This window comes from Cupressus sempervirens, chromosome 11 (assembly GCF_028749045.1).
Source record: "Cupressus sempervirens isolate cs-2001-9-10 chromosome 11, ASM2874904v1, whole genome shotgun sequence".
Lineage (NCBI taxonomy): Eukaryota > Viridiplantae > Streptophyta > Pinopsida > Cupressales > Cupressaceae > Cupressus > Cupressus sempervirens.
Window position 1 is genome coordinate 777,754,105 of NC_143128.1, and position 11,345 is coordinate 777,765,449.

Sequence of the window (11,345 nt, forward strand, 5' to 3'; positions counted from 1 at the left end):
ATAAGTTTATTTCCATATAGTTTTATGGTGGGGGCTAAACCCCTAATTTTCAACATTTTTCAACAACTAAAAAATTATCTATAAAAATTGGGAAAATATATCAATTATTATTCCAAATAATTATTAAAAATTATAATCCTAAACTTCATCTATTTCTACACATTTCATTAGTTTACTTCATTTTCAAATTCTAAATAATAATATCAGTTTTATGTCATTGAAGATAAACAATTATAATTTTGTTAGCCTTTTCCTTTACAAAAGGGTGACATAGGTTTATGCTTTTATCCTAATATGAGCCTTTGTTAATGGGAGGATCTGTAGGTGTAGGTGTAGTATAGGCTTATCCATCTAGATCAATAGACAATTGATCTTCTAGTTTCTGCAGTTCCTCCCAATTTATTACACAAGCTTGGAATTCACTCATCCCACCCTTGGTGGAAAGATTGAAAGTGGTACCCTGCCACTCAAATGATTAGTTACAAGCCTAGGCTAGGGTATCAATGGTTAGTGCCCCATATTTTGATGGTTGATACTCTCAACCAGCAATGGCATTTACAATCTTCACATGCGACTTGGAGTCTTAGATTTGCCACTATTTGGCATACCATCATAGAGCCAAAGATTACTCACTTCTCTTGGTGTCTCCTTTTCTAGGGTTTACCTTTGGTTCCTCAACACCAACATCTGAGAGTTCCTAATCCTAAATGCCATTTTAGTGGTCAGACTAAAAACTTTCTGAATGTTTTTTAATTTTTTAGAAGGGCTCAGAATTATTGGCTGTGGATTTATGATTTTTTTAGACCTTTTCATCTAGAGGCCTTCACTTGGCATATGGTGGTTTTGGGTGATGCTCCTAGACTCCCTTTTAGATATTCCTAGATTTTGCATGCTTTTAGAATGGAGATATTATTTACAATCTAGAAATATTGCAATGCTATTTTATTCTCTCATAGCTTTCTTGATATTCATGTTGCAATTTACTCTAAAGAATGTATATGCAATAATGTCATGATGTAAATTCAAGTACAAACTAATAGAGTCACAGTGGATGTAGCTCACTTGCAGGAGATACTTTCTTATTAGAAAAATTCCCCTTGTATAGTTGCCTGAGTACCTCCAAATGTTTTATCCAATGACCATACTCCTCCTCGTGGTCATCAGCGAGGCTGGAGAAGCTCTGCTTGCCATTCGCAGACCCCAAGGTCATAGCTTCATCATTGCTCTCCTAGTGGTGGCTTTTGTGGCTATTGCCACTTGGGCTCACCTCTTTGGAGGCTAGGCTCAGGCTATTCCCTAGTGGCTCCCCTTGTTTCTATTGATGCAAGTTAGTCATCTACTCACCGTGACCCCAAGTGGGCTTTCCCTTGGTTGGATCTAGCCATTTCTCCTCCTAGGGCCAAGGAAGATAAATAGTAGGATGTTGATAAAGATGTTGTTACTATTGTCAGTTGGGCTCCTCCTAATCTAACCAATAACCACATGGATTTATGGGGATCTAATGACAAAGACCCTCCTTCAATTGGCACTTCTATTGCAATGTGAAGTTTTATGTTTTTACATATATATATTTTTTGATGAATAGTTAATCTCTGGCCTTGGGCGATTTGAACTCGCGGGGTGGTCTTGTATCCCCTAGCCCCTTTTTTGTGAATATGTATCTTTAAATTTTAATTCATGGAAAAGGTCTATTCATCAAAAAATTTGAGCAAGAAGGCTTAAGTTTTGTTGAAGGGGGAACATTGATTTCTTGAAGGGTTGCTGAGTGAATCAAGAACATAGATTATTGTGTGGAGCTTATTAGTGAATTAACAGCTGAACCAAAGAGAGATCTAAACTTGTAAAGTAATTTGTAATAATATAGATCAAAACCCTACCATTTTCTTTTTAATCATTGTAAATAGTTGGGTATGTGTAGGATCATGGTGTGCCAAAAAGTAGCAATTTGAAAAATCTATAGTTTTGAAATATCTCAAACCATTTCAAAATCTATTCCAACTTTTTTCCCGCTCACCCTAATACTAAATGGAAACAATTAATATCTTTATAAGGTCTACTATAACTTTTGATACCAAACCTATATGGTCAACTTTAAAACCATCCTAAAAATGTGCTTTTTGCCTATTTTTATGTGATTTTTACTTTAAACATGTAGCCGACGACTTTTTTTCACCAAAATTTGATGAAATGAAAAGGGTTTCTTAAGAATTTTCTGATCTTTCCATAGATGTAAGGTTTGTCAAATTATGAGTTTAGTAAGTAATTAATACTTATTTTCTAATGGAGTTACAGATAAAGTGTTGACTCACACACTAATTGAAAACAACTATAACTTTCAAATGGTACAACATTTTTTAAATCCAAAAGATGCATCAAATTCTATGTTTCTTCTACTATAAGGAAAATTAATGAAAAATTGAATTTTGCAGAGTTTTGAATTAGTTAAGGTGGTCAAACATGAGAATTTTTTTATTCCAAAAATACTAAAGTCAAAAATTAATTAATTATTATTTATTTAGAATAAAAATACTCAAAAATGTGTCACATCTAGGAATGAGTCTAATACTTATATCTATAAGATTATTAAAAAATATTATCATTTGATTTTATTTAAGGTGGTCAAACATACAACTACTTATTTTTGTTCTGAAATTTTTGTAATATTGCATTAAAATTCAAAATTTTGACTAATCAATTTTTATTTTTTTGAGATAAGTCCTAGTATTTTAGAAACTAGATTCAATTTTCTAGAGATTATTTTCTCTCAACTTTTTGATATAAAGTTAATAACAAGTAGAAAATTGCACGTCAAGTTGACATAACCCTAATTTTTTGATTTTTTATTGCCACTTAAGAGCATAGTTCCGTTGACCATGATCCTACACATACCTAGTTTTTATTGAAATCCTTTTAATAGAGGTTGACCTTAAAGTCATTTGATGGAATTAATAGTATACGTAAATCCTCAAAAAAGTTACATTCTAAATGGAATGATCAAAGTCCTCTAACAAGGCCACTCCTAACAGATTGATTAAATCCTCTAACCAAGTCACATTTAATAGTGTGTATTGTAATCTTTAACAGGGTTGGCTCCTAATAGAGCTCACTTCAAAAGAGTTAAAAAGTGGTGACATGTTATTGGTGGTTTTTCCTAAATTGGGTTTTCACATAAAATCCTCATGTCAAATTTGTGTTGAATGCTTTATATGTTTTACATTTTATATTTGACAAAGTATGTTATATTTGGAACATTAATTTTGGTTTATCAATATAGTGGAGACCAAGCAACAATAGGATAAGAAGAATAGTAAGAGTTTTATGTTTAATTTTTCAAATGGTACTTATGACCTTGAGTAACTAGTTCACCCCCCTCTTAGTTATTCTAAACATTTCTAACAATACACACACACACCCTAATCTCTCACTCCCTCTCCTTCCCTCTCCCCCTTCCCTCCCTCCCTCCCCCTGTATTAAAAAAAATGAGCCTTTGTTTCTCCATCTCTTTCCCTCACTCCCTTTAAGCTCTCTCTAGTTATTTCCCCCTAATCATCCTCTATCACTCTCCCCCCTGTCACATTTCACTATTATCTCTCTCTATCTCACCCCCTATCCTTTCCCTCTTTCTATATATTCCCCTAATCACCCCCTCTCTCTAGTTATGCCCTCTAATCAACCTCTCTCACTCTCCTCAATCATTTCACTATTATCCTCCTCCTCACTCTCTAGATATGCTCCCTAATATCCATGTCTCCCTTTCCATCTCTCTATTTTACCCCTTCCCCACTCCCACTCAATCTCCCCCTTCCCCCTCGTCTATTCTAATATGAGACTCTCAATGAGAATCTAATGAGACTACTACTAATGTCCAAATTTACCTTTAAGAGGACAAACCCTAAATTTCCCTTTCATTTGTTTTATTTTGATTCAAACTAAACTAATATATACAGATGATTCACATTTTTCATCCCTTCAAGGGATGCCAAGATTTAAAAGCAAAAATCTAGACGAATGACCAGACAACTTTATAATTTGATGATGTGCCATGAGAAACCATTTCCAATTGATATCACAATTTTATAACACCTTTTGGCTACTTGTTTAGAAACCCTAAATCCTCATCCTTAAGTGGTATTTTCTTTTCTTTTCTTTTTCCTTTATAAAAACTCAACTAGTCAAGTGTTGTTAAAATCATTAGGATGTAATAGTTTTGTTAAGCTATGAGATAATTAATGTAGTTGAATTTTAGATTATATATATATATATATATGTATATGTATATGTATATGTATATGTATATGTATATATCAATTTATTTATTTTCTACAACAAAAAATTATTTAATTCAATTAATTTTTTTTTTTGATGGAGGTCATCCACAAACAAGTTTTAGGTACCCGATATGGGCCCACACGTGTCTGAAACCTCTTCAGCTAAGAGCCAAGGACTAAGGAGCATCAACATTGCCAAATTCACCCGGACATGATCCTGACCTCATCCCTTATGATGTCTTCGGGCCTTGCACTTAGCAAGACTTGATCCTTGGTGGGCTCTTTGTGAGCTATTCAACTTCACCAGTAGACCAAAATTTTAGAAATATCAATATTGAAAAATTATAAAACTAATCTCATAGTAAAATAAAAAATAATGAAAATCTATAAAAATAAATATTAGCTTCAACCAAATTCAACCAATCATATAATTTGTTTAATATAAAATAAATAAATATAAATAATATAAATTTAGACATATGGGTATGTGCAGGATCATGGTGTGCCAAAAAGTGGCGATGTGAAAAAAATAGAGTTTGAAGACGTCTAAAAGTGCTTCAAAATCTGCTCTAACTTTTTTCCACCTATCTAGGTACCAAACCTGGAAGGAAAGGCCGAGCCTTATCAGATATTCGATTTGACATCGGATATCCGATCACATATTAGATATCCGATAATCAACGGCTTATAACATTATTATTATTATTATATTATAATAGTATAGTATATTATTTAATATAATATTATTATACTATAATATAATAATAATAATATTATATTATAATCGTATAATATTATACTATAATAATAATATTATATTATAATAATATAATATAATATTTAATATTATAATATCTAGTAATGTAATATAATATAATAATAAAAAGTAATATATTATAATATAATATATAATAAAAAAGTATAATATATTATAAATTATAATAATATAATATAATAATAATATTTTATTATAATAATATAATATAATATTTATATTATAATATATATTAATGTAATATAATACATATAAAATATAATATAAAAATATATATAATATAATATAATAAAAAAGTAATATATCATAATATAATATATAATAATAAAGTATAATATATTATAAATTATAATAATATAATATAATATTTTATATTATAGTATATATTAATGTAATATTATATATATATAGTATAATATAAAAATATAATATAATATAATATAATAAAAAAGTAATATATTATAATATAATATATAATAAAAAAGTATAATATATTATAAATTATAATAATATAATATAATAATAATATTATATTATTATAATATTATATTATAATAATATAATATAATATAAAATATAACATAATGTAATTTTTTTTTCTATTAAAAATTGCGCCTGGTAAACTTTTTAACGTGACCGGTAGCGCTGGCGCGACACGCCCACCGGTACCACGAGGACGGGGGAGACTAGAACCTGTGACCAACCCCCTACAACAGGGAAGATTTAGCCAACCGAGCTAGGGCCCCCGCCCATATAATGTAATATATTATATATAAAATATAAGATATATGATATATAATATCTTATATATAAAATATAAGATATATGTTATATCTTATATAAAATATAATATGTCGTTCGTATCGAAAATCCAATATCTGTGACATTACATTATAAAAAAAAATCAGACCCATGAGCCCTTATTTCGCATATTTGGGGGCCAGTATTTGCACGGTGATCGGATATCAGATATCAAAGTATTTTTTGTTTTGTTTTTTTAACTCATTTTAAACCTAAATTCAATAGATTTTAGCATGATTTTGTTTGTTTTAGTTGAATCTAGGGTTTTTTTTGAAAAAAATGGTTAAAATTAAGGTTTTTTTATAATATATATTACGTTTTTCAATTCAATAGAAATGGCTGATCAGAATGATGACAGTGAGGCAGGGAATAATATTCTTCGTAACCCCCCACCAAATTATCTAGTACCCCCACAAAATTGTCCACCAAATGATCCTCTAGCCCCTCAAAACCCTCCTCAAATCGAGGATTTGATAAATGAAAATCTCACCGAGTTGAGAGGTTTGCATAGAACATATAATAATGTACCCGCATTGGCTCTTATGTTATCCACGTTAAACACCATAGTGGATAACATTGAAACCCTTACAAACCAACAAAATACACTCTTCATTTGTGTGATGAAATGCATGAGACGTTTGATGATAGTTTGGACTATGATGAGGTTGCGACCCTCAACATAACCAAAGATGATTTGGCTAGCCTTTTTGTGAACCCAAAAATGGGTTTACTAGTCGACCCAAAAAAATCCAAACTATCGATTAAATGGTGCACAAATGATGCCATACGTGCAACCTTTTAGGATTGTTGGTGGATGGTCTTTGATATCCCTCAACGTGGAAATTTAGATATACCATTTTATTTCCTTAAAAAATTATATGCAGAATTTGTGTTGAAACTTAAAGTGAACTATTGGAGCATGAAGCCCGACATGGGCTTAGGACTAGGAGCTCCTCAATATAGACCCTCTTTCTAGTGGAAGAAAGCTAGCACTTTTGTCCCCCCCACTGATATCTCCCCTCCTCCTTGAGTGCAACATCCAGATATTATGATAGAGGCTAGCTCTCAGACCATTAGAGCGATTCATAAGTTGAGTAACCTAATGATATCATAGGCTAGGTCAGTCTTGCCTCCTCGTGTTGATGATGCTGGTGCCAGTTCATCATCGACTAGCTCATCACACATTTGTGTGCCTCACACTTGCATTACATGCAAGAATATTTGCCTGGGTTCCACAGGAGATCTTCTTGAGTATCATTTTGTATTAGACGAGGATACACCAGACACATGCGCAAAGGCTACAGACGTTGATTCAAGAGAGGAGGGGAATGCAAAGGCATGGACTCCTTCGGTGTTGGTACATGTATACATTTTTTTGTTATAACATATGTGATTTAAAGTTAAATTTTATAATAGAGTAATTTTAATTTTAAGCCATATTGACTTTGATATGTATGTGATCTTCATTCATGTTTAGTTGATGACTGAGGAGGAGCTCAGACAGATTGATGATGCCATGCTCTCGGCCATTTCATTTGGCCTTGAGACATCTATGGTACATTATGTTGTGTTCTCATTTTTTTTTCTATTTGATATTGTAGCATATACGGTTGCTAAACTTTCTTTTATCTTGTAGGTACCACCTATCCTGGGAGGACAAAGTGCAGGGGGTGAGCCAGCGTGCATTGACAAAGGAAAGGTAATTAGGTGCTTTCTATTTGATTAAATATCGATGCATTCTTGTAACATGTTTGTGGTAATCCCATTTAATTACATTCTTTATTACATATAGGGTGTGGCTACTGGCGATGAGCATGTACAGATTTTGCATCATAGACCATTAGGAATTTCCATTCGCACTGAGTGCCCCATTGTATGTATAAGTATCATTTATTTTTTATTATCCTTATCTTCATAAATAAATTCAAAAATGATTTCCATGATATTAAAAACTACTATTTTGTATCTCATAGGAGACTCCTAGTGCACATGAGGTCCAACAAGAGAGTTATGTAGATTTGATGACTCAGCCACTCTTTCCTGAGGAGGAGCCTACAATAGTAAGTTGTAGTTTGAATTCATGATTAAATATATTATAAATTTAGCATGCTATGAATTATAATGTTATATTTTAAATTGTAGATTCATCTAAAAAACATATTTGAACATATACAACCCACAATTAGAGAGGTAGAAGCATTGCCAAGGGCATATGAGAGGACTCCTGACCAGCATAGGAGGTCGATGAGAGAGGTATTTATTATGAAATTTTGATAGTATAAATCTTCATTACAAAAAATATCATTATGCATTTGAGTAATTCAATGTTAGATACAAAGAATCATATAAATTTAGTAGTCTAACTTTGGGTTTTCCATTTTTATTTATGTAGGATGCATCTGATCCACCTAGTGCAGTGAAGAGACTGCATTTTGATCATCCCCTAGCACCCTATGATAGTATAGTTGTCATAGGATACATCATGAGACATTTTGAGATGGCATATGCCACATTGTATATAGAAACATTGATATTATACACATTCTGATGGCATGATCAGCCACATTTTGTATATGGATCTATGTATTTTGATATATATTTGAGTACTTTTTCTATGGATATGCTAGTCTATTTTGATATGTTCATTATTAATAAATGGTATATTACAGTTCAAATTTTTATTATTGATTCATATTATATGAGTAGTGTTTTGTATAGATTTATGACTTATAAGAATGTATGGTCTATTTAGCACTTATTGCATTTTGGCAATGTTGATATAGATGACAAAACTTCTTAAAAATATCCATCCTTGCACTACTCTAACTCAAAACCTATTTTACCATAAAAATTTCAAGATCAAAATCAGTCAGTTCACTAGCCCATTTAAAAATTAATATCATATGAATTCAATATTTATTCTCAATGTCCCTGGCACTGGAAAAGTCTTATTCTGAGTGGTTGAGCTAACCAAATGCTTTTAACATATATTTTGTCTTTTAAATGTAAATTGTAATAACATAAAAAATATGTGTGACTTATACATATAATAATAGGAATAGAAGACATATAAGTAATTTTTGTAACATTAAATACTAACACATGATGCTAGATTCTCAAAGAAGTGCCTCAGCCTTCTTACTTATTGTTTGTTGCTTAACTCTTTTCTAAGCATACTTACATGTTGACTTTCTATCACACCCACCTTTGATAACTAAGCATTTGTTAAATGAGGAAAAGGAAATTTTTATCACAAACTATAAAAAAGGTATAAATTTATGAGGGATATCAAATTTTGTTGCTTAGGCAAGGTTTTAAATTCACCTCCTATTTCATACGCAATTGTCTTTTTATTACAAATATTATGGTGCTTGCAGACTTGGAGTAGAATGCTAATAAAGTTAACATGTGATGTTATTTGTTTTTGTCACAGTGGTAGTTTGGTCCAAGAATTTTTGCAATTCAGAGATCATGTTTGATAGTTGACCAGGATCCTTACAAATTTTGCAAAGAGGATATTGAGATTATCTGGTGTAGGACAATAGATTTCTCAGCATTCTATAGCATTGGACAATCAAATGCATTTTGTCTGAAACTTCCTGATGGTATCGAGCTTACTAAAATCATTGAAAGCTTGCCTCTACATAGAGCAATGACAGAGCAACTTATTCTAGAAAATGGCAATTCATTTTCTCCCTTTCCACGTATAGTTCCAATTGTTAATGTTCCAGAGGGTGTTAATCTGCCTTATGAGATACTATTTCAAATCAACTCTCTTATTCATCGTGGGATACTCAGTGGCCCAACACTAAATTGTCACTTTTTTTATTTGCTAAATAATGAGAAGAAATTAGCTTTACACATATGTCTAGCCTTAATAGAACTACATAAATTGAAGTTGACATGTTTCAACCCAGAAACATGGCTTCAAAATCAAGTAAAGAAGTTGCAAACTAGTCAAAATCAGTTGAAGTCTCTGACAATTTCTGGACATAATGGCACATTGAAATTCCATCGGGCCCTAGTTACTTCGAATAGGGTCTACTTTTTGGGCCCCGACTTGAATATTTCAAGTCGAGTAACAAGGCATTTTTCAAATTATGTTGATGATTTCCTCAAATTCTATTTTGTGGAGGACTTTAATAAGCTTCATTCAATTGCTTTGACTACAAAAACTGAATATGGTTTTCATGCAAGACCACAAAGATCACAAGTGTATGATAGAATATTGTCAATTTTGAAGGAAGACATTACAATAGGCAACAAAAGATTTGAATTCCTTGGCTTCTTGGCCAGTTAGTTGAGGGAAAATTCAGTCTAGATGTTTGCTTCAAATGATGAAGTTACTGCTGAGTCCATCAGAAAATGGATGGGAGATTTCCATTGTAAAAATGATTCAGCCATACATGCCACGAAAATGGGGCAACCATCTAACTCTTCAAGGTAAATATTAAATGTTCAAGATCATGAAGTTTCTCTTATTCTTGATAGTTATGTTCGTACAGATGGTATCAACTACTGATATTCAGATGGAATCAGGAAGATTTCTTTATGTCTGGCAAAGTAGATAGCTCATATTTGTCGATTGAGTATGCCTCCTCTAGTGTTCCAGATCGCTGTGCCGAATCCAAATGGAATTTGATCTCTTGAAAATGAGATAGGTTATTTTAGGCCTCAACATCATTTTCCTGTAACATTTGATAGTTCATTGATAACCCTCACGAGCTTCGAGTTATGACCCTCGAAATATCGACCTCAAAATGCACTTAGAGAACCTTGGGGACTCCTCAGTACGGGGTGGCTACAGACGATGGATGGTCTCTGTGGCTAGAACAAGGGTGTCACTAGGGTTCACCTGCCCACCTAGAGAAAATGGTACTAATGATTCAATGCCAAGATCAACGGTTTCAAAGTTGCGTTGTGGTGCACCTATGAACTGAGGCACACTGCGAGTTTTGGCATCGAGTGAGATCATTGTGCTAAATCCAAACAGAATGTGATCTCTCAAAAATGAGAAGTGTCATTTTAGGTCTCAACATCACCATCCTGTAGCATTTGATAGTTCATCGATAGTCCTCACGAGCTCCAAGTTATGACCCTCAGAAGATTGACCTCGAAATGCACTTAGAGCACCTAGGAGACTCCTCTATACGGGGTGGCCACAAATGATGGATGGTCTCCGTGGATGGAACAAGGGTGTGACTAGGGTTCACCTAGCCACTCAAGGCTAATGGTGTTGATGATTTGATGCCAAGATCAGCAGTTTCAAAGATACGTTGTGGTGCACCTATGAACTGAGGCACACTATGAGTTTTGCGATCGAGTGAGATCACTATGCCAAATCCAAATAGAATGTGATCGCTCAAAAATGAGATAGGTTATTTTAGTCCTTAGCATCACTATCCTGTAGCATTCAATAGTTCATTGATAGCCCTCACAAGCTCAGAGTTATGACCCTTGAAAGATCAACCTCGAAATGCACTTAGAGAACCTTGGGGACT

At 32.7% G+C, this 11,345-nt stretch overlaps 1 pseudogene; it reads left to right on the forward strand.

The window, feature by feature from the left end:
• Window positions 1-1,135: 1,135 nt before the first annotated feature.
• On the forward strand, window positions 1,136-10,486 carry LOC149531900 (RNA-dependent RNA polymerase 2-like; annotated as a pseudogene).
• The last annotated feature ends 859 nt before the right edge of the window (window positions 10,487-11,345 follow it).